Source organism: Mauremys mutica, chromosome 6 (assembly GCF_020497125.1).
Source record: "Mauremys mutica isolate MM-2020 ecotype Southern chromosome 6, ASM2049712v1, whole genome shotgun sequence".
Taxonomy (NCBI): Eukaryota; Metazoa; Chordata; order Testudines; family Geoemydidae; genus Mauremys; species Mauremys mutica.
The window spans coordinates 70,286,286-70,311,019 of NC_059077.1; the positions used below are offsets into that span (position 1 = coordinate 70,286,286).

General features: G+C 39.8%; 1 long non-coding RNA gene across 3 annotated transcripts; it reads right to left on the reverse strand.

Moving 5' to 3' along the window:
- Positions 1 to 292: 292 nt before the first annotated feature.
- On the reverse strand, positions 293 to 14,706 carry LOC123373413. 3 transcript variants are annotated; one of them, XR_006580717.1, is made up of 4 exons: positions 14,260 to 14,706; positions 6,229 to 6,312; positions 4,568 to 4,671; positions 293 to 481 (listed from the first exon to the last, which is right to left on the reverse strand). It is a non-coding gene; the product is annotated as an uncharacterized LOC123373413 (long non-coding RNA). The 3 variants fall into 3 exon arrangements; XR_006580716.1 differs by lacking the exon at positions 293 to 481 and adding an exon at positions 1,365 to 1,467; XR_006580715.1 differs by lacking the exons at positions 293 to 481; positions 6,229 to 6,312 and adding an exon at positions 1,365 to 1,467.
- Between the last annotated feature and the right edge of the window lie 10,028 nt (positions 14,707 to 24,734).

Here is a 24,734-nt window from a genome sequence, read left to right on the forward strand (position 1 = left end):
ATTGATTTCAAGTAGCTTTGGTTAGTTGATGACTGCTGTCATTAATTTATTCACAGGGGTGAAATTCTCTCTTCCTCACACAGAACCCAACCAAATGCGTTTTGTGCTGGGAATTAAGCAGGTGATGGGAGAGGAGAAAATGGAATCCCACTCCACCGCCCCCAGTCTGCTGCATGGGGCAGGGCTGCAGCACAACCTACTGACACAATTTCAGACTTTGGGCAAGAATTGTGGCTGCTGCCCTTCAGAACTCCCAATAGGGGATTTCACTGTCAGCATAAATCCAGTGGGCTGTTTGCAACCTCCATCATTCCTTCCATGTTGGCTGATTTCAAGCCTTCAGAACACAAGGGGTGCAGAAACTTCCTTGTGCACTTGCTCCACTTTTGCCACTTCAATTAAGGAAGCCAGGGGGGCTCCCATGGTATAAGGATCATGTGGAAGGGGATGAAGTTTCGTCAGGAGATATTAGTGAAAGCCCCTAAAACAAATAAAAGCTGCTTAGAAATGTTGTTGCATTTGATGGGTGGATTAAAAATGGACTAAGATTGCTTTAATTTCACGAGAAATTAGCTGGAAGCTCTAATTCCACAGATGTTTACATTTATGAAGATAAAACAAACTATAATATGACATTCAAAGCATTGGGGGGGGACAGATGAGTCTCTTTATATTTTATTAGTTAAAACAAAAATTATGAAAGTAATATCTTTGAAAATGTGATAAGATTTATCACATTATGTAGCTCACCCCTTCAGGATAATTAAGTAGCTTCCTTTAGATTTTACATAACAGAGCTAGTGGGAGAGAGAGAAACAGATGTTTGATAACAACGGGTAGCTATGCAGGCTCTTCAAACATTGAGGCGATTACTGAAGAATTTTTAGTATCACTTTGTATTGTAGAGACTTTAATTACACAATTACTGCTCTGACTAGCATTACATACACATGTGTATTAAGGAAGGGAGAAGGGGCAGAGAAGGGGCATTAAACTGAGGACTAAGACAGAGTGAAGATTAATTCTTTTCCACAATATTCTATCGCCAATCATATAGTTAGAAATAAATCTTATCCTCCCATCTCTCAATCTTGGCTCAAAAAGGAAGGAAATCTCTATTTTAGACATTGTGTTCTCTGTATTTATATAGTTTTTATTTAGAAACTGAGAGATTAATTTTTTTTTAAAATACAGGCTCCCCTAAGACACCAATCCTGCAAACATTTAATCACATGTTTAACTTTACACAGCTGAGTACTCCTGTTGAAGTCAATGGGATAGTCAGATGCTTATAATTAAGCACATATAAGAATGTGTGCAGGATCAGATCTAAGGGCCTATTAATAACTATGAGGGGTATGAGGGGTAAGCTTAGTTTTCATTATGTGTGGACAAAGCTGCCTCTGACAAGTAATGGGTGGATTCTCACTTAACGGCTTTCTTCTTTTTCATGATCTGTGTCTTCCCCTGTAAATGACAGACATTCTATACTTGCAGTTAAAATAGACTTTTTAAAGATTACCAGTCCTCAGTCTCTTCAATAGGTCCAGATATGCAGTTCTAACATCTGCTGATTGCTGCCATTTTAATATTGTCTATGTAATACTACTAATAAAACTTTTGACTCTTAGAGTCTTAAGGAGCTATATTACTGGTTTCATAACTATTGTTAAAATGCTTGGAGCAACCATTAGCAATATCATTACACTCCATTGTTATAGGAGTCATTTCAGAGAGAATGTTAGGAATCGCTTGTAATTGGAATGCATGGGGATGTTGAGGAAGGCTTTACTTGAGTCCATATTTGCTAGGTAAGTCTTTTTGCAAATAGTACTGCAAGGCCTGGTTCTCATTTACACTCATGCCTCTTTATACATTGTCAGCAGCATAAAGTAGCTTAGTGTAAGTGAGACCCAGATCCAGTGACTTTTATGTCTTTGGGATTCCCCAAGCAAAACAGCTGGGTAGTTTTGAATTAATTTGGAGGTTTTATGTTTAAAAAAGGTGAAAGCCCTCAATGGACTTGCAGACTATTAAACTGGTGTTTATCAACTTCTCTGAGGGCTTGTGTAAACTGCAAAGTTGTTGACAAAACTTTTGTCTTTCATGGGCACTTAAAAAAGCCCCCCTGCGAAAGACAAAAGTTTTGCCAATGCAAGTAGCAGTGTGAATGTGGCTTTGTCGACAGGAGTGCTCTCCTGCAGACAAAGCTAATACGGCTCGTGAGGCTGGAAGTATTTTGTCAGCAAAAAGTATCAACAAAGAGCGTTTGGACATGCTGACTTAGCAACAAGGCTGTGTTGATACAGCCTTGTCGCACAAAGTTGCGTGGTGTAGACAAGCCCTGAGTATTGCTTTTGGGTTTCACCTCACCATGTCTACACTTACAGTGCTGCAGTGGCATAGTGGTGAAGACACTATGCTGATGGGAGAGAGCTCTCCCATCAGCATAAGGAAACCCACGAACGGCATAAGCTATGTCAGCGAGAGAAGCTCTCCTGCTGACATAGCACTGTGCACACTAGCGCTTATGTTGGTGTACCTTACGTTGCTCAGGGGGTGGAATATTTACACCCCTAAGCGACATAAATTTCGCTGACATAGGCAGTAGTGTAGACATAGCCTCAGTCTCTGAAGTTTTCCTCCTTTAGAAGGTTGTGTGTGTCTTAGTTTATTTGAGAAAGCAAGAATTAGCAGGCTCAGAGACCCACATTTGGGCCAGTATATGGAAGTTTCTTCAGTTCTGTTGGCAGATCTTTCCCAGAAGCAAAGGAGGCAAATTAATCTATTGTACTGCCCGCATAACCAGGTAGTTCTTCAAAACAGAACTGGTCTCAATTGAATGTTTCTTTTTTTGTTCATGCTTATAGAGTTACTATATCACAATCTGATTTAATATTTGACATTGGCTGTTTGAGATGTGCTGGCAAGACAAATCACATGGTATTTGCTTCTGTTCTGAGCATAAAATGACTTCAAATTTGAATATCTGTGTGCGTGATTTTTAAATTCCGTTTCTATAAATACTAACAGGCGACTTTGAAATTTCCTTTTCACAAATATCTATGTCAGTAAAACTTAATTGTTTGAAGGTTTGCAGAGAACAAACATGAAGGGTATGTCTTCACGGCAATTAAACATCTGTGGCTAGCCCTTGTCAGCTGAACTGGGTTCGTGAGGTTAAGGAGCTGTTTATTGCAGTGTAGACATTTGGGCTTCGGCTGGAGCCCAAGCTCTGGGTCCCTCCCCCAATCACAGGGTCCCAGAACCTGGGCTCCAGTCGAAACCCAAATGTCTACACTTCCAATTAAGCAGTCCCTGAGCTCAAACTCAAGTCAGCTAATACCAGCCAGCCACAGGTTTTTAATTACAGCGTAAACATACCCTAAGGAGCCGGAGCATTACTGATGTGATTTATTTTTAAAATTTGAATGAAGATTTGTGGGAAACTGCTTGCATAATATAGGTATGTGGTAACATGGACTTTATCTTCCTTTATGTTTGTCCACAGTGAGCAGATTATGGCACTACTGTATTGTAAATTATTTTTATTCCTCCAACTATAAACATCAGCACAAAGTGGTTTGACAGTGTTATGAAGCATATATGTTTTATCTAGCACTGTTGGAGAGAGGATGAACCATATTATTTGGGTCCTGAGCCAATGCCCATTGAAATTACTGGACAAACTCCCATTGACTTATATGGACTTTGGATCAGCCCCTTCATAATAAATAATAGAAACTGTAAAATCTGTTAAGACTTGCTTTGCTGCCTTATATGATCAAAAGGAGATTCCTTCTGCCAGCATTATAAATCCGGGCCTAAGTATAGGGTCCAGGCAAAGCCAGCCCTGTTGCTGCTATGGTGCCACATATTTGAGGACTTCAGGGGATGAATATAGTGTTGCCAACACATCCATCTGTCCAAACTGAAGAATCATGTAAAAATGAAGATCCACCCACATAAGTGATATGTTGATGAGCAGGGTCCTAAGTGCTGTTGAAACAGAATTTCACAGGGCAATTGAAAGAGGGAATTATTTATACAAAGCGGCTTGTATTTGCAATAAAATATTTGTGCTCTCTAGTCGCATTGCCCACTTCCTGTAAATATGTGTTTACTGCTGTCATTTCACACTGAAGGAAAAAGGTCACACAATGCATGTTGCGCTTTTTATCCTATTAGTTCTGTCATGGAGATGCAACAGACTAAAACAAATCAAAGATGTACAGCCCAAGCATTTGAAGGGTATTCAGTGAACTTAGGAGTGAGCAGGTGTTGGTTACAGTGCTGTCGCAGGCACATTAAAAACCTTTTGTTAAGCAATTAACTTGACATCCTCTAGTAGCATGAAATATGGACAGGTTTCCAGTATTTTGTAATGGTTCCTTTGTAGGGAGGCAGAATTATCTGAACTGTAGTGCAATCACTCAACTCTAATGATTACAAGGGATATTACATCTCATGCTTCAGAGCCTAAGCCAATCTCTAACTATTAGAAATCAGGGTAAGACTGAATGTGGGAGGCAGATTACCCCACACCTGCCTACCACTGGGTACTTACATCTTCCTCTGAAGTATAGGATACTTGCCATGGTCAGAGACAGGATACTGAGTAGATGGACTTCTGATCTCATTCAGGATTGCATGTCTGATGTTCCTATGTTTCTATATTATATGGAAAAATAGACATAAGAATAAGATATTTATGTTTATATTAGCACTAGGCAAATATTGGAAAGATAACCTGAGAATATTCCTTTCCCTTTTTAAAGGACTTAACTTTGACTATGTTCATTCCCTTTTTGTGACTATTGGAGACTATTAGTGAGAAGCACATTTGAAATGATCTTTTTGAAGAGAAGTCAGACAGGAAATCAGACTTTAAGAGTCAAGCTTATTCAATCAAGGAGCAGAAACCTGATGCAGGTGACCAATCACACAGCTCACATTTTGAATATCAAATTCTTTCAATGAAGTGCTTGCAAATGAATTATAGACCAAAAATTATTCACAGAAATTTGGTGAACAATTTCAATTAATGAATAAGTCTGAGGAAAAAAAATCACTATCTGCTCATGATCAATTTGCAATTGCAACTTGAAAAAAAATTGCAAGTTTTGTTGATGAATAGTTCACAATAATTTAATTTAGCTCAAATTCGGATATGTGGTAGGCACACACTATTTTTATCTATGCATATGCACATGGATAAAGAGAAAGAAAGTGCCCCTTCTTAAATTAATTTATGACAAAGGAATAAAAAACCCTAGGAATTTGTTCACTCAGGTAAGTGCTCAAATCATATGGACTTGCTCAAGCAATAAACTTGATAAATGTTGCCTTTTACTGACCATGAATGTTCTTTTTCAGCATCTGTATTATAGATAGAAGAGCTTTCAGCTTGAAAACATATATGCTTGCTGACTGGCATGCTTAAAAACAGACAAAACACTAAAGCTTAAGGTTTTTATGAATGAATTTCCTGCAGCAGATAAAAGCAAGAGTCCCAACAGTGATCCACACCAACAGAAACACACACAGAAGGATGAAGAAAAGGGATCAGAAGTTCTATCGCATGAAGATTGAGTAGCTCCAGCCTGATGACTGCACAGCATGAAGTTTACCAAGCAGTATTGGAGCAAATAATGCAACCAAAGACCACCGCTGCTTGGAAGAAATTATGCCGGTAGCATACTAGTGGCTCAAGGAAGTCAGGGTTTTCTTGATGACCCACTGGTGATGGTAAAAAGATAAAAGAATTTGGGTCCAGCTGGAAAGCCTAGAGTCCTGACAGCTAGATTACCCAAAGAAAAAAAGAGTGCTCTGCGGATACCCGAGGAGGTATCAGTTTACTCTCTGATCAGTCCAGGAGGAAACAATCCTTTGAAGTCACTACCAAGAATTCAAGGGCTATTAGGAGAAAACTTTTGGGACTGACTTTGGTGTGTGGGGGTTAGGTTTGGGGGGCTTGCCATCTTCAGGGGTTGCGCTTTATATAAAAATATTTTAGGAATCATCATTGTCCTCTCTTCCTCAAGACTTCTAATTCAAATGTCCGAGTTGCTCATCACTACATATTATCATGGTATAGTTGTAAAATACAGTACAGAAAATTTGTCCTCTGCATTGCCCTAGCAGGGATGCTTTGTGTTGTATTTTTTAAGTCTTGGTGTGAATGTGTGTGTGTTTTTAAAATCAAGAATAAAGTGCAACGAATTATACCTTCCTCTACTTCCTCCCCTCTCGCTCTTGGGCTGCACAGCCAAGGGAGAGCTATATATCTTGAGGAACTTAAGGAATTGATGCCTTAAATAAAGAGAAAAGAAGAAATGTGTTTGTGAACTTGATTACACTGAAAAATTGAGAGAGACAATTTAATTTAAGGGCTCCATCATTATAGATTCATTGGATATACTGCTGATCATAATGAATTGTTTAGTATTCATGGGATGCTATGTTCATTTCCATAGATTATACTCTTGTGAGACATAGCCTCACTTAACTATTGGCTATTCCTAGCTAGAATGTAAGAGTAAACAGTTTCATCAAATGGTGAATTCCATCTATTGCCAAGTGTTTAGAGTACAATTGTTCTGCTCAGATAGCCAGAAATTTAGCTTCTTTCTGCTATGGAAGTGAGTGAGCTCCTGCACAAACATATTTTTAACCTAGGGCTATCAACAAATGAGCAGGTTCGATAAAAATAAAAATAAAATAAAGACCTCAATCATTTAAGAATTTTGGCTATATTTAAAAATCACTGTCATCTTGACAACCTAGCATGTACAGATGCTAGAGCTGGATTGCTTAATGCTGTTACTGAGGTGGTCATGTGGTGCTCCTTGCCATCAACTCCCCAGTCTTCTCATGTGCAACACAGCGATGTCGACACTCTTGTCTATCACTGTGGTAGTCCTGCCCCACCATGCGAGTTTCTCTGGAGATGGAGGATTTTTTCCATGAGACAGAGAACTTGTACTGTGTGTCTTACTTGCTTGAAAGATTTGTATACCAGTCCAATCAGCTAGGGCTCACTCCCCAGTCCTGGACGTAGTGCATAGCAGCTGGAAAGATGCCCTTAAAGGGTAGCAGAGGATTCCTCAAGTCTTGACAAAGAGGAATTCTCAGGCAAAGTAGATCTTAAAGCCCCTTTCCTCCCCAATTCACTTCAGCTGCACCAAGAATCAAGTCAACCCAACCGAGGACTGTGTGCCTAGAGTAGCAAAAGAATGAAAGCATCAAGGATAATTGTAACATAGACCTTGACAGCTGAAGATTAGCCTGGGACTAGCTAGCTTAGTCTCCATCAGCAGATGATCAATAGTTCCTTGATGATCACATCTGCAGTTGAAATCACTCCTTGCCTTGTTTCCAGCCTTGCTCCAGGCCTTCTCCTGTTTCCAGCTCTGAACCTTGGCTCTAGTTACTGGCTACTGATTCTGGCTGTGAATTTGGCTCCAACTTCTGGTTCCTGGCCCTGGCTCTAACCTCTAGGCAGGACTCCAGCTCTAATCACTAGATCAGACAATCCACATTCTGCTTGTGAACAGCACCTGAATATGCTGATGCCCCATCCCGTGAAGGCAAGCACCCTCCATTCTCATTGACTTCACAAGGCGCAGAGAGCATTTAGCACTTCTCAGAAAGTTCTCAGCACCTCACAGGATCAGGCCCCATCATGAGTATTTTGGATAATGCCTCTTCTTCCTAAGCCTTTGCAATAGATCACCTGCTATAACTACACATCCTTATTTTCTCTCTTAATGCTCTCTGTTCACAGTTGGGTTGCAAGTTCAGACGTGCTGTTGAAAGAACACTTTTGTGAACATACTGTTTTGTTCTCATTGTGTTTGTACCTTATCTGTAAGCTATTTTCCCCACCCCCCAATTCCACCCATTCACCCTTAAATTCACCAAGAATATTCCACTGATAGGCTATTACAGGAAGCCTATCAGTAGTTTGCTAGTAGGAAATGGAGCATAGATGTCTTACTCCTTAAGGGCCAGTTTCTTCAACTCTGAGTCTGAGAAGTCTTTAGACTTATGAGTAGCCCCATTGAGCTCAATGGAACTACTTATGTGAGTAAGTACTACTTAAAGGCAGCAAGGGCTACAGAATCAGGCCCTGAAACTTTATACTTAATTTCATGTGTGTTAATGAATAGAAGTCTAATCCTCTATGGACCAGATGTCTTAAATCCCCTCCTCCTTATTTTACCTACTGCTGCATGAATGACTGATGTCTGGGTAGTGCTTGTTTACCTACCTATGTATTTATCACTGCCCTATATGAGCATCCTACAGAAGAGATAAGAAGGTAACAGGAACTCTGGCACTAAGTGCTGATGTCCTAGTGATTTATGTTTGGGAGAGGATCGGCCACCATGCTACTCTCACAATGCACTAGTACCCTAGTTTAGATGTTTGTATGTGAGCAACCATCATAATTTCAGTCCTGAGTAGTGGCAACATAGTAATTACCTTGGGTGAAATTCATCCCACTTGCATAAGGTCAGAATAATCAGGCTGTATGAGAGTGAAATGAGATGATTTAGGGTGGTGACATCCACACTTCAGGACAGTTTCATTGAGAAGCCCTGGCCTGGAATAACAGGGCTGCATGGGGTACTGGGGTCTTAGAATCCATTTTTACACGGATACTGTGGCCCCTTCCCAAAAGGTAACTCATCTCCATCTCAGCCTTGTAGTTCCTGCCCCTTTCTGTTGCATGTGCAGGAGGAGCACCACTTACTGCTGCCTAGCTACTCCTCAAATATTCCACTGAATAGCCCCCTATTTGGGATTAAGTGATGTGTGGGACTTTGCTCTGGCCTTCTACATCATAGAGATATTTCACCTCTTGATTTTACACTTATTAATGATAATATAAAATACTGGAGTCCAGTCTCCTGCCTTCCCCACTTTCCAGTGTGCGTGTCCAGAGACTGGTGTATATTTATAGAAAGTTACATTTACCCTATCTTTAGGCAACTTAAAGAAACTGGTTGCTTAAGATAGATTCTCTAATACAGTTGGAACAAACTTTGTCCAGCAGCAGCCTCTTCCTCACCAGTTTTAGCAGAGCAAGACCGGAAGTTTTAATACATTCACCTACTGTCACAAAGCTTCTCCAAAGAAGATTAGTGTGACTAGTTATTGGTTTAACTAAGAGAGCATCTCTCTATGCCAGTAAGATCAATTGGCAAAACAAAGGGGATACTTTGATGGCAGCTGTGAGGCTGGTAGACCACGTGCCAGCTCTTGCCAAATCTGTAGGTTTCAGCTGAGCACTTACAAATTCATAGCTGGAAACCAGACCAGCTCACCTATATGCTACTATTGTTCAAGATAGGTGTTAGATTTATAAGGATGTGTTTAGACTCTATAAAATGCCTGTAAGTTGCTGCATGCAGTAATCTTCCTTGTAATGTCCCATGATAAAATAATATGTAAACTTTGCTTTATAACTGTAAAAATGATTGCTCTGACCTTGTGAGCCCACTCAGAAGGAGGGGTTCTCCCACCCCTCAAGAAGGGCTATCAAAACTAAATGGGTCCTTGTGGAACATCATGATACAAAGTCTTGGTTAATGGCCCTTTCACACGCATCAGGGTGCTACTTGCAAGAAAGCCCATCCCATCAACCTGAATGCTGGATGAAGGGGATAAAACATGGACACAAGAAAATCCCCTCTCTCTTTTGATGTTTGGACTGTGACAGGGCCAGAGACACTAAAGTGAAGTACATATCCCCAGGGTTTCCTTGGGTCTGCCCTGAAAGACATTTTGAATTGATAGATTACAACTGTCACTTTTTAAAACACTGGATTGATTTATTTGCGCATAGATGTTGCCTTCTTTAACCTGTAAATAACACTTTTTTCCTATTTAATAAATCATTAATTTACTATAGGTTTGGCTACAAGTGTTGTCTTTGGTGAGAGATCTGAGGTACAAATTGACCTGAGGGAAGTAACTAGTCTCTTGGGACTGGAAACAACCTGAATCTTTTGTGATTTTTGCAGACATGCCAAACCCATGGGGAAAAACAAACAAACAGAAATTGGGCTTGTTTTTGGTTTAATTGGGCTATGAGTTGCTTGTTGGCTGGTAGCCTGTTTGGTTTGTAGCTTGTTGCTTTTTTGGGGGGGGATCAGCTCCCGGCAAGCAAGGGGGGGAGAGACAAGGAATGAGGGGTGCATAACGGGCCCACCAGAGTCCCAGACTGCACACGAGGAGCGGGGGGGAGGGGGGCAGGGGAAAATCTAGTCACACAGAGTGTTGGGGTTCTTAGGGATTGGCTTGTTTTGAAATGGGATTAGCTTGATTTTTGGCTTATTGTGAAAGTCAGGGTGCTTATTTACTACATTAAAGTTGGCAACTGTGGATCTTTGGTGTATGGCAACCAACTATTACTAAGTCCAGCTTGCTTGGGTATCAAGATACTGGAGGGCCCAAAGGGACTGTGTAACACCATGGTAAAACTCTTACAGTGCTTCAGAAGTTCACATTTGTTACTGAGTTGGTGCAAATCTAATTATAGAACATAAAACCAGTTTAGGGCATCTGCCCTGCTTTTTGACAGTCTGCTGTGAGGTTGATACTCATGGTTGTGAGCCACTCTGGACATCATGACAGTGGCTTCTGGCAGGTAGTCGCAAACTAATAGTGGTCCCCATTACGAGTCTGTCAGTTCATGTTAATGATTGATCCAAGTTAGAAAGAGCTTTATTACTACTCTGTTGTATTGCTGACTGGTGGACATGGGTTTGTAGTCCAATGCTCAGATTATAGAAAACCCTGGACACCATGGCACTATTAGCTCGACCCTTCATTTTTTCAAAAGTAGACTGTGTTGGACCTTCCAATTTTCTTTGGGGGTGGAGGGAGAAGTCTTTTAGATGAGACTTTAAGGGCCAGGCTCAGTTCTAGCCATTAAGATTCTTATAAAAGTGTCATGGGCAATAAGTTTATCCTGATATCTTTGGGCAACTTCAGATATCTTGCTGAAAAACTCAGGCAAGTGAGAGCTCATTTTATCCCTGCAGGTAGATCAATCACCATATAAACCTTAAACAACAAGCCCTTAAACTTTATCCTTTCAATGATTTTGCAGAGACCCAATTACTCTCCATTCCACGGTCATTTTAATTGGTGCCACCTTTTAGCTATAAATATCTCCAGAAATGTTGGGAAATCATTATTCTTCATTTCCATCTCAATTTTTCCAATTAAATAAAACACAGATTATTTCAGTTTATTAAATTTTGTACACACAGAGGAACAAACTAAGGAATATTCTTTATTTGAATGCAGCACTTATTTGACTTATTAAATTTCCCTATAATTTTCAATATTCTCTTGTAGGATGATACCTCAATATATCCCTATGGCTGTTAACGGTACAAAACTGAGCAGCCTAGTGGATAAAGTGATCCTATATATTACAACGCTATTACAACTAGGTCAGCTGCATTTTTATTAGACTTTTCATAGCTAGGTTTCCTTGTGTCAAACTATACTTCATTATGCCAAAATAGGCTGTTAAGGGCCAAATCTTGCTCCCATTTAAGTCAGTAGCTAAATTCCCATTGGCTTAAATTGGACTAAGATTTGTTCCTTAATAAAAATTTTCAAACATTTTTCTTCAAGCAAAACTGACTATTATTGCAAGTTTAATTTTCATGACATTTTCTATGCACTTAGATATTTATATGAATTAGGGAATAGGCTTTGTTTGAACTGTGTAGTTCTTATATTTGATTTCTTAATGATTTTTAACTTGTTCTGCTCTAAAGATTTGTTATAATGAGGGAGTGTACCATCCAAAACCTCTTGGAGATCAGATAAAAGACTATGTAGCCAGGTGGATAACATGCCTGTTTCCAATTTCTAAGGGTTCAAGTTCAGAATTGCAGAAGTTGTACTTTTATTACATCTTGTATGAATTTTGTTTCCATCTAGGTCATTGTAGATTAATCCCCGCCACTACTGAAAAATTCTTAATTTGCATTTACAGTTGGGTAAGAGTTTTTGTACATAAATTAGAAGAAAAAAAATAGAAGGAGGTAGTATATCTACATTTGGATCCAAGCATAAAACAATGAAATTATTTAACAGAAAGAATAAAGCAACAAATTGATTTCTAGGTGTTGTAGATTTTAGTATGACAGCCTGAAAAGTAGAAATTCGTTATAGCTGAGTATTCATGGACTTGCTGCTCCCTTTCGCTACATGAGCATAAAGGGAACTAATGTGTAATATAGGGTAGGGATGGTAGCAGCAAATCTGCAGGGAAGGGAAGCTGTGATTTTCCATCATGCTCCCTCCCCTTATCTGTAGTAGCCCCTTGACATTAAAGGCCTGATTTTCAGGGATGCCGAGCCCCCTATTTCCACTTGTATTGGAGCTGTAGCTGCACAGCACCTCTAAAAATCAGTCCCTAAAGGTTGGTGGTGTTAGAGCCTGGAGCACAGTCAGCAGAATGAGTCAGAGCTAGATAGTGGATGCTGTAAGCAGCTTGCCCTCCTGGGAAAAATGCTGTATCTGTGGAAGATTGTAGCAGACAATGCTGGTTGGGCTGGAATTAACTCTTTTGCTGTGTCATTAATTTACCACAGTGGGGACTGAATTATACAACTGCAACAGGGGAGCCTATGGCAGCATAGCTTGGGAGCTGGACCCCTGGGGCCAAGGGTTGTCTGACATAGCTACAGGAGTCATCAAGCATTTGCTGTTTGGGCCTGATTTTACAGCAGATTCCCCACCTAAGCTACCCTACCTCTAGCGTGAGGCTATCAGCAACTCATATCTGAAGGAATGGTGCAGAATACATGACACAGTGAGGCACTCGTTTTAAAAATATCCCCACCCCACATTCTGTGGCAGTTGTTTTAAGGGGAAAACACTATTCTACTTAACAAAAGGTATTAAGATGCAAATACAGATATATACGCCTGGAGAATACACTAAATAAATAAAAAGTTCTTTTGCAGAGCAGGACATGCTGCATCAATGATCAGAAGTTATAGAGCACAGGCATGCTTTGTTGTCCAGTATTCTCCAAGAGACAGATGTTCCACAGGTCCAAGACTTGGTCTCAGTGGAGAAAATTGCCTGTCAAAAATGATAGGCACAATATACTTTGCTACTCCATATGGATTCTATGTGTTATTGATGAATATTTTCATGCTGTACAACCTACTTTGAGTTTAGATGACCAGGAGTGATATGTGATATAAACACAGGCTAAGGTTTAGTATTAATATGTATAGTACATTTACCATTTTTCTAAATAAAAAACAGACCCAGAATATTTAATATGCAAAACATTTTCAAATTAGAAGTAGATCAGTTCAGTCATATCAATATGTGATCATTGTGACAGCCCCTTACAAGAGTAAATGGTCAAGTTAATGTGACAAAGTTAGAGATAAGAGAATTAAATAAGTTAAGGAAAGTGCCAAAGCCGCTGGAAGTCAATGGGAGTTTTGCTACTGATTTCTAGGACAGTTGGGCTGGGTCTTGAGGCCCTGATCCAAATATTACTGAAATTAATGGGAACCTAGTCATCAACTTTTAGAGGAGTGGGACTGGATCCATAGAGTTCAAAAGCCCACATGTTAGAGGGAAACACATTAGCACTAATGGTGTTTTGATTACTGAGTTTGTACAGTGTGGCTATTTGTTTTTAAACTAGTTAGATGTTTACCTTCTAATTTCTATACATAGTGATCTATTAAAGATCAATTCGTTTAAAATGCCTCCAGTTCTTATGATTTCAGTATAAGACAATACAAGTGCCTTTTGCTAATTTGCATTTATCTTGTGTGAGAAAGATTTTAAATGTTTTATTGAATATATAATTTTCCCATACACACATTCAGAAGTTAGATAATACTTAAGATAGTATAACTAGTAATCAGCGTAAAAGAACTAGTCATTTTCTTATGTCTTCCCATATTTTCAGCCCACTGGAAACCTACAGGTTTTTTTTTTTTGTGTGATTTCCCCCCCATTTTGGCTGACTAAGAAGCAGTAGTTCTCTCAGTGGTACTGAATGTCACTTTTATAGCATGTAAGAATTTGAACTCATAATCTTTGATCCACATCCCACCTATATTTAACTTGGATGTTGTAATCATGAGGGAGTTCTCCCACACCAGCTATTGGCCAGGTATGTGCTACCACAGTCTCTTTTAAACAGGTTTAGTCTCTTTCACAAGCACATAAAACAAACAAACAGAAACTCACTCTTTGCTTTCAGGCTTCAGGGCCACTCATCCCAGGGGCCTCCAGCATCCTGCTCCTGGAACCTTCCCAATTCTTATCAGCTCTGGTCCCTTCCTGGAGCAGTTGTACTGGGGCTGCCTCCCTAAACACCTGGCCCTTACTCTAGACCCTCATCACAGCTCCACCCTGGCTTCCCTTTCCCAGATACAAACTAGCCCTATCACTTGCTGCCTCTAATAGCCCTTTATAGGCTCAGGTGTAGCCAAGCCCCTTTTAATTGTCTGGATTGGTCTCACCTGCTCTGATACAGGGGCAGTGAATCCAGTCTACTCACAGGGGATAGCTACCCTGTGAAAGTTGCACAAAAGTATAACCACAGCTTAGTCAAGGCTTGTTGTCCATTTTTCTTCAAGAACTGTAATGACATATGCAGTGGTAGGTATCCTGGTGCATCACTGGGACTCCTTGGCATTACTGCAATACAAATAATAGATAATAATAATACCTGTTTCATATGACTCTTAGGATGTGCTTATCAGTTAATTCTATCTATTTCTGGGGTCTTTGTAATACTCTGTATTGTTTACTCTTGAAAGAACTTTCATTTTGAATACTTGTCTGCTACCTCGTAAAATTAAGAAAAGAACATCCTGTCTATTTGAATCATTGTTTATTTTTAGGGATAATTTACTGTAAATTTGCTCAATCTGAATTCCTTTGAACTCTTTTAATTGGCTCGTAATATAAATATTCTCTGGATTCCTGCCACTTAGAACCATACATTGTCTTTGTGTAATTTATTTTCATTTCTATCCAGAAATGTAGCCATAGTCTTTTATTGTTTTGAACAGTCCTGGGTCTCAGCAGAAGCAGGCAACTCCCTCCTAAAGGGATCTTCCTTCCCAATGGAATCTCAGTTTGTGGGGACAGGCTGAGTCACAACCAAGTGGCAGCTCTTGGCCTAACTACTGGATTTTTGGGGTGTTCTATTTTTATCATAGAATATTAGGGTTGGAAGGCACCTCAGGATGTCATCTAGTCCAACCCCCTGCTCAAAGGAGGACCAATCCCCAACTAAATCATCCCAGCCAGGGCTTTGTCAAGCCTGACCTTAAAAACCTCTAAGGAAGGAGATTCCACCACCTCCCTAGGTAACCCATTCCAGTGCTTCACCATCCTCCTAGTGAAATAGTGTTTCCTAATATCCAACCTGAACCTCCTCCACTGCAACTTGAGACCATCACTCCTTGTTCTGTCACTTCGTATATTTGTTGCTTCTTAAGAGCCTGATCCTGCAAAACGATGGACTTCAATAGGAGTTGAGGATGCTCAGTACTTTTGAGAATTGGGTTATATATTGTCTCACATTGTCATATTCAAAACATGCACCTGTCCCAGTCCACAGACATGGTAAACAATACTGCAGTGTAGTCCCTTATGCACCTAATTAAACCTTACTCAAACAAGTGATTTCACTGACATTAAGGAATGACGAGGACAATGTGAAATAAGATTGTCCGGATTGGGCCCTATCTTTGCTTAGCTTGTCTGAGTTGTTTAGTTTTTAATACTAAGAAAATCAGTTGACTCTGAAGGGACACCCTTCTTTCTCCCTATGTATGTGCTGCTGCTGTTAGGTTCACACCTTGTTGAGCTGTATACTTGCAGTGGCTTGTGTGTCAGATTGCTGCATCAAGCCCATAAATCTTCACATTTGTCTTTCTATAAAAAAAAACAGGACACAATCTGCAGGGACAAGAGGATGAAAGTTAGCTGAAAACAAACTACAAAGTCTCCTACTTTTTCTGCAGCACTAATTGAAGTGCACAATGAATTTCCTTTCGTCCTATTTTGAGCCAATTCCTGCCAAAAATATCAGCCTCCAGTTTCTTTAATAGGCTTTATGTTTTTTATGTTAAATAATTAATAATAATAAAATAATATAATTATTTTTAAAGTGCCAGTTTATAGTTGTGTTTAAAACAAAGTAAAGTGATTCTGGAGTATCTGAAAAACACTGGTATTTTCTTTTAAATATTTCAAGACTAAATCTTCAGGAGTGACAGGAGATATTATAGAAATTTTCACAACCCTCAGATAGTCCCTCTCTCTTTTTAACTTGTTCAAATACAGTAGCTGACACAACTTAATGTAACATGTCTTGAAAACACTTTGGGTACATGTGACTGTGTACTGAAAATAGGAAGTTTTCACAGTAAGGGAGGCAAATATTTGGCTGGAATACAGCTATCCTTACTTTCTCTGACCCAGTTAGGAGACAACCGATGAGCTTTGTTTCAGTGTAGCCATATATTTTCTTATTCGCTTCCTCTCTGAATTAATAGTACATTAAAAACTGTTTGTTCCCTGGATAGGAAATTTACTCACATTGGTCTTAGAAGTACAAATTGGTTGTTGGATCTGGAGACAAAGGTGAAGAACACTTCAGTTAGCTCCACGAAAGTCTGAAGGAAACTAATTTTGTCCTATGATGAGTACAATGGATACAACAGTGACCACTGAAGAGTTAATGCAGAACTCTTCATGAACCAAGGATGCAATGCCACAAGGCTGGTTAGAACCAGCTCTGCTAAGTACGACCACAAAGGCTATCTCTTCCCATCTATTTACTTTTACTTATCACACAGAACTTTAAGAAAGGGAAGAATCTAATAGGTACAGCACAGATTGTGACAGAAGAGTGAAAGAGGTAGAAGCATAAAAATACTGAAAAGAGCTTCATCAAAATAGTTGGAAAATGCCACTTTGATGAAAATGAATTTTTTCCATGAACTTGTACAAATGTTGACAACATTTTGTTCTGAAAAAATTTGGGAAAAACATTTTGAACATGTCAAAAAAGTCTCATTTCAACATTTCAGAATGAAACGTTTTGATTTTCTGTTTCAAAATTTTTATATAATCTTGAGATACTTTGCGGGAGGAAAAACCAGTTTTCCAACCAGCTCCACTTAAGATGCTCCTGAGCACTTATAGGCCGAGTGTAAATGCACTTGCCTTCCATGTCTTCTCAGTCCTATTTATCCTTATATAGTCATGTACAGCCAGACTGCATCATGCTGTTCTGCAGGTGCTCAGGATAGGGGAAAGGCAGAAAACGATTCCATCAGGTTGCATTGATTGGCAGCAGGGTGCATTAACTGTCCCTGTGCTTCCTGGAATGCAGGGAATACTCCTTCTGTGTACTCTTTGGGGTTCAAGACATCTCAGGAGGGGAGGAGCCATTGCCTCAACCCCTACACGTCAGCCAGAAAAGCTAGGTGGTCACACAAGAAGGAGTGTTTTGCACCTTCTGATTGGGTTTAAGAGAGTGCCTCCTCCCCCTGTGCACCAGAAACTCAGGAATCAACCTCCTTGAGAAATAATTCCTGCAAGAGCTCCTCCTGAGATGGCACATCTCTCTACCAACCCCAAGTACTGAGCACTGGGAAATTTGGTCCTGAGTGCTTTTGAAAATCTTGCTGCAAAGGTGCAATTGGGCCCTTAATTATGATTATTAATCATAATTAATTGTTTCTCCCCATAATCTAAAATGGTACTAATTATTTATAGGGTTTCAACATATTGAGGACAAACCAAAGAATTAAGCACAGTGAAGTCTCCTAAAAATATGATTTAAAAAAAAATTATACACCATAATACCAGGGTTTAACTTCCACAGCTCTTAGTAATAGAAATATTGTTATAACCCAGAAGCTGCTCTAAGGATTAGAAATTAAAGAAATGTGCAGTGACACAAAGACTTGCCGTGAATCATTTTTTTTAAATGTCGTCATTTTTTTTCATGAACCATCCAAACTATGGGCTATTAAACAAAATCCTGAATTTCACAGGGAGTCTGCCTAGAACTTGCACTACATTCTGTATTCCAGGCAGTGGCTTTTTAGAATTTTTTAGATCCTGAAATGTTGAGAGTCACTTTTACTAATATTTGTTTTTAAAAGAGCAAGGATTATCCATCTACTTCAGGGTTTGTTTGGTGAACTTTTAAGTAGTGTGGATGAAGCTACAACAGATTTACAGGTTTGGTATGAATTGGAGGAATCCTGAAAAGCTTAGATACTTTCTGTGGATCTTAGATAGTATTTATTAGCCTGAATTTAGGATGACTGTAATACTCACAAAAGCTGAAGCTGTGACTGAGTTATGAAGGTCATTCAAATTGGTATTGATAAATTATTTGTCTCACAGCATTATTTTTTTGTCATACTTTAAAAAAAGAAGTTATTTTTGAAACATTTAGGGAATTAAAATATATTGGTTTTATTTTTTTTATCCCTCCACTTGTAAAGCAAAGTACCTTAGCACTAGGTATAAAAGAATTGTAGAAACAGAGGGCGGGAAAGTGAGTAATAATATTTAAATTCTAAAAGTGATATAAAATAGCTGAATTATCTCATGACTGATGAGGGCTAGAAACCAATCACTGCTCAGCATGGAATTTCAGCTCCCCAGTAGGATAATTAGGTAGATAGCTGGATTGATTTACAAGATGTCAGACCAGTTTCAAATTTCAGTAGGTCTATGGTTGAATTTTTTCAAAATCAGCCTGGGGAAGAAGGGGAGAAGGGATATTCCACATCTTGGGAGAAAGGAAGATTTTGCTTGGTTCTTTTTATCAAACACAGTAGCAGCTGTTTTAAGTTGTCCAGAGGTTTGAATTTTAGTATCATAGAAATGTAGGTCTGGAAAATACCTCATGAGGTCATCTAGTCCATCCTTCTGCACTGAGGCAGGACCAAGTATACCTAGATCATCTCTGACAGGTGTTTGTCCAACCTGTTCTTAAACACCTTTCAGTGATGGGGATTCCACAGCCTCCCTTGGTAACTTATTCCGGTACTTAACTATCCTCATAGTTAGAATTTTTTCCTAATATCTAACCTAGATCTCCTTTGCTGTAGATTAATCCCAGTACTTCTTGTCCAACTTTCAGTGGACATGGAGAACAATTGTTCATTGTCCTCTTTATAACAGCCCCTAATATATTTGAAGACTGTTACCAGGTCCCCCCATGTCTTCTTTTTCACGGATTAAACATGCCCTGTTTTTCTTAATCTTTCCTGATAGGTCAGCTTTTCTGAAGATTTTACCATTTTCGTTGCTGTCCTCTGGACTTTCTGCAATTTGTCCACATCTTTCTTAAAGTGTGGCATTTAAAACTGAACACAATACTCCATCTGAGGCCTTGCCAGTGCTGAGTAGAGTGGAATAATTGCCTCACCTGTCCCCCATACTCCTCCTCTTCTTCCTTGTCCAACACTTTCTCACTGATCACTTCAGGGGCATGATTCCAGCTCACCTGAAGTATCCATGGGGCTTTTTGGGGTGGTGGCGGGGTCGCCGCCGACAATGGCATACAGCTCTTTATAAAAGTGACATGTCTGTGGTGCTGCACCAGAGCAACTGTTAGCTTTCCTTACCTTCTGGTATGCATGGTTGAGCTCCTTGATTTTCATGCGGCACTACTGCATGGCCCTCTTGTAGCCCTTCTCCACCATGCCACAAGCTAGCTGTTTATAGATATCTATGTTTCTATGGCTGGATTGGAGGTGTCTGCACAACCTCTTCTCCCCACAGACCCAGGAGATCTACCACCTCCTGTGTACTCCAGGCAGAGCACATCTTCAGCATGGAGCCAGCACGGTCAGTTTGGCAGTTGCTAGGTGAGTGCTCCATGTCAAGCAAACAGGAAATGGAATTTCAAAAAATTGCACGCTTTAAAAGGGGAGGGGCATGTACCTGTGTTCCTGGCCTCTGGGCAGCGGAGTTCAAAATGGTGACCAGAGCAGTCACAGTGGGGCATTGTGGGACACCTCCTGGAGGCTACAAAAGTTGATGCAAGTGACACAGTGTCTACACTGAGACTGCATCACCCTAATTACATCGACCTAAGTGCTATGCCCCTTGCGTAGGTGGAGTTATTAAGTCAGTGTAGTGGGCAAGTTACATCAGTGGGAGCAACATTTTAGAGTTGACGCTTATAGAGCTAGGTGGATGTAAACTGCCTTGTGTTGACCTAACTCTGTAGTGTAGAGCAGGCCTGAGATACGACTTTCCTGTTAATGAAACCCAAAAGGTCATTTGCCTTTTTTTGCAACTTAATCACATTGTTTCTCAATTTGTGATCCATTATAACCCCAAGATTATTTTCTGCAGTACTACTGCCAGTTATTCCCCCATTTTGTACTTGTGCATTTGATTTTTCCTTCCTGAGTATAGTAGTTTGCACTTGTCTTTATTGAATTTCATCTTGTTGATTTCAGAATAATTCTCCAATTTATAAAGGTCCTTTAGAATTCTAATCCTGTCTTTCAAAGTGCTTGAATCCCCAGACTCCCAAGCATGGTGTCATCTAAAAATTTTATAACTATACTCTTCATTTCATTATCCAAGTCACTAATGAAAATATATAATGGTGCCAGACCCATGTGGGACTCTATCAGAAATCTCCTCCCATTTTGACAGTGAAATATTGATACATACTCTCTAAGAATGTTTTTTCAACAAGTTGTGCATCCACTTTATAGTAGTTTTAGCTTGACCACATTTCTCTAGTTTGCTTATGAGAATGTCATGGGGCACTGCATCCAAATCTTTACTAAAATCAGGATAAATCATGAAGAAATTCCAATTGATCCACAGACAGAGTACAGATAAGGAGGTAAAAGGTGCAAAACAAATGGAATTTAGCACATGAATATCATGAGCACATGTGTGCAGTATAGTCAGTCTGTGCGGTTGTGTGATATATAGACTGCATTGTATGTGAACTTACAAGTTTTACCTGCTCACCAGCTGTACTAATTTTTGTAAAGACAGAAACTCTCTGTGTGCTCCTGTAGAGTTAGTGATGAGTATGCAGAGAGGCAGCAAAGAATAGTGAACAGCGCATGAGACTGGGAATCAGGAGCCCCTGAGTTGTAATGACTGCACTGCCATTGACTTGCTGTGTGGTCTTGGGTAAACTCACCTATCCGTGACTTTGTCTCCCTCTCTGTAAAACTGGGACAAATACACCTCACAAGGCTGCTGTGAGGATTTCTTTGTTTGAAAGTGCCAAGCCCTATATCATTGCCTAGTATTATTAGTCATCACTATTATTAATGGAGTATTTGTCTCCTTGCCTGTCCTCTTCCCCTCTGGCAGATTTGAGGAGGATCCTTTAAAGATTTGCTTTTTCCACTCTGTTCTCACAATACTGCCATTATCTACTACTTTTATTTTTAATTCACAGTCACAAGGTCCTCCTACCCTGCTCTCACACCATCCTCACTCCCACTGTTTCTACAACCATCCAGCATCTGAGGCTCTCCAGTGACCGACCACACAGACCATTCCTTGCTTGATTGGCTAACTGGACCCATTACGAAGGGCCACAGCTTCAGAAGGCATTATTTTCTTTTAAGTGCATACTTTCCCAAGCTGCACAGGAGTCCAGTGGGTACATGGACGTCCGGGCGCTGGATATTTTTTTTCAGAGAGGCCTGTTCAGAGTTTGAAGGAAATCTCACTGCAGCTTTAAATTTAAATCAAATGACCTCTTTGACAGTACTGTTATTTATAGTTTGCACCATTTAGACCAAACCTATTTGCAGATTGCAGAGACAGGTACTTCTGTGAAAAAAAGTGCTAAGATATGCTTAATATATACAACTGCATATGAAAACATTTAGTAAAATACAGGCCACAGGCCACATTAGTTCCTAATTGGATCAGTCGTACTGTAAACATGAGCCACAGATGGAGACCCAGTTTCTTGGCTGTGCTGTGGCTGCTTCATGCTGACAGACCAGCACATGGGGCCATAAGCCCAGCAGATCCCACCAGTAGAGAGTTCCTTCCTGAAAGGGCAAATCCTCAGGTGATATGGGCCTGCCCTAATAACTCCTACGATGCCCCTTCTCCCACTCTCTAGCATAAAAGTGTACAGTGAAGGGGAAAAGGCATGTCTGGGTTGCCTGAATGGGTTATGGAAGCCATTGGAAGCTGGCATAAAGTAAAGAGCTGTGAAGCTGCTTTTCCCTGCTCAGTACTGGATCAGCAGTCAGTCAGCACCAGTATTGCATGGTGTTGAGCACAGATTGGACTCAGCCCAGAATCTGGACCAGACTCTTTATTTTATAGAGTAAATAAGATTTTCTCTAAGCTATTGGCAATCATTCCACATCATCAAATCAGAGTCATAGGAATTAAAATAACTGATTACATCCCAGCTAAGTGTTATCAGTCAAAACCCTCAAAGAGATCTGTACTAATTATTGTGCTCACTGTCCTCCCACAACAAAATGAGAATAATCAGACCAAGCATCCTCCACATTAAATCAACTTACTGATATATATATATATATATATTTTTTTGGTCATGGCTTAATATGTTCCTACAGGACACACATGTAGGTACTTCATTGATGTCTTTCATTTCCTTCACTGAATTTAAGACCTTAAAAACCAACTTATTTCACAAGGCCTTCAATAAGTAATTTTATAATTAAAAAACACATCTATATCTCGATGACCTCTAGATTTCCCCGAGTCACTTCCTTTTAGATTGTAAGTGTTTTGGGAAGGAACAGTAATTTTGTGCAGCGTATAATGCTAAACATGTTATCCTAACAAGTAGTAAAGAATAAGTAACTCGCTGTTAAATTTTTGACATTTCGTGACCTATGAAATGTGTAACAAAGAACACAAATGAATGACTCGGTACAAGCGAGCAGAGAAGGAAGCTTGAAATTAGGTGGGATTCTTTTTTCAAAGTGCACAAATATTTCTATATTTTGACATTTGTTCTCTATTTACAGCGATAGATAGTCAGACAAGACTAGTTATTGGGGGGGAGAGAGGGGAGAGAAATTTCAGTCTAAAATGAATCATTCTTAGTTAAGCAGTATGCCCACCATGCCAGTTGTAAGAAAAGGGTGTACATAGGATTAGATATATTTTTATACTGTACTCTTTTATAGATGTTCATACAGAAGTGTGCACATTAATGGCTGGATAGTGTCTTGTACTACACACCTGCTCAGGGAAATACCCCAACCTTACCCACACTGTAGGCTAACTGGACTTTGGCTCTGGTGGCATGGGGTAAAAAAGAGTGCAAGATATCTGCTCACTCCCTCCATTGGGCAAACAGAGCAGTAGGTTGATAGTCAGACAATGAGCGAAGCCAGGACACCATCATCCACTTGCTGGCCAATGCATCTGAGTTGGCACAATAATGGTCATAATGTGCTCAGGGTTGTGCCTAAAATCACAATCTAGCTCTCAGAACTTGACCTGTAGGAGGACAGGTGTTGGTTAGCAGAGACGAGCATTGAGTCACTAGCAGAATTGCTACTGTGCACGGACCAGGCTCTTTAGAACTGTCAGTGAAGAAAGATCACGTGTATCATACAGTGCATGAAGTTTCAGCAAGAATATCTCAACCCTGCCCAATGTGGCAGATGCCATAAAGCTTTCCAATGTTTTGAGATATTCACTACCAAAGTCGCTAAAAGCTGCTGGGTGATATTTTGCACATTTTGAAATACAGTGTTCAGCAGAGCTGAAATTTACAAATGTTGAATACTTAGCCATCTGGAGCATTAGATACTTAATTACATCAGAAAGAGTTGTGAATGAACAATAGGAGACAGTTTCCACTTTACATTGCAGGATACTGATTAGGTCTGAGCATTTTATGCCTTATTAAAAAAATGAACTATACAAGTGATCATGTTATACTATTCTTAAGACTTTTGTGCTTCTTTTTCTTTTCACAAAAGCTTAGGTTAAAAAAAACCTATCTAGCAGTGCTAAAAATGCTTTCTTTTTACAAAGCAGAGAAGACAACAATCACATATAGATGGATTTGGAACAATAGTCAAAGAAGGGTATTTTGTTTCTTGGTTGTAATTACACTTAATGTAATTCTTCCCACTACCTCCACCCTCATTGTAAATTACTTGCTTTTTTGTGCTTTCACTATTTTCAGCTGTGGGCTTGTCTTCACTTCCTAAGGATAAGTCAGTCTAAGTTACGCTACTCCAGCTACATGAATAACGTAGCTGGAGTCGAAGTAGTCTAGGTCGACTTATTGTGGTGTCCTTACTGCCCTGCATCGATGTCAAACACTCTCTGGTCGACTTACCTTACTCTTCTTGGAAAACTGGAATACCAGGGTCGATGGGATAGCACTCTGCCGTCAATTTAGCGGGTCTTCACTAGACCCGCTAAATTGACCCCTGCAGCATTGATTGCAGCAGCATCGATCTCCTGCAGTGAAGATAAGCCCTATTTTTCATCCTTGGCTGCAACCAAACTCTTGAAACAATATCAAATTAATGAGTTTACTCTGATTGAAATAAGAAAACTTTGTCCCATACACCTTAGGCAAGTCAAAGTATCATACCCCTTTCCTGTTTGTCCATGTGGGACAACAATTAGGCCTAAGGCATTCAAACATGACATTTGAAATAGAAGGAGCATTG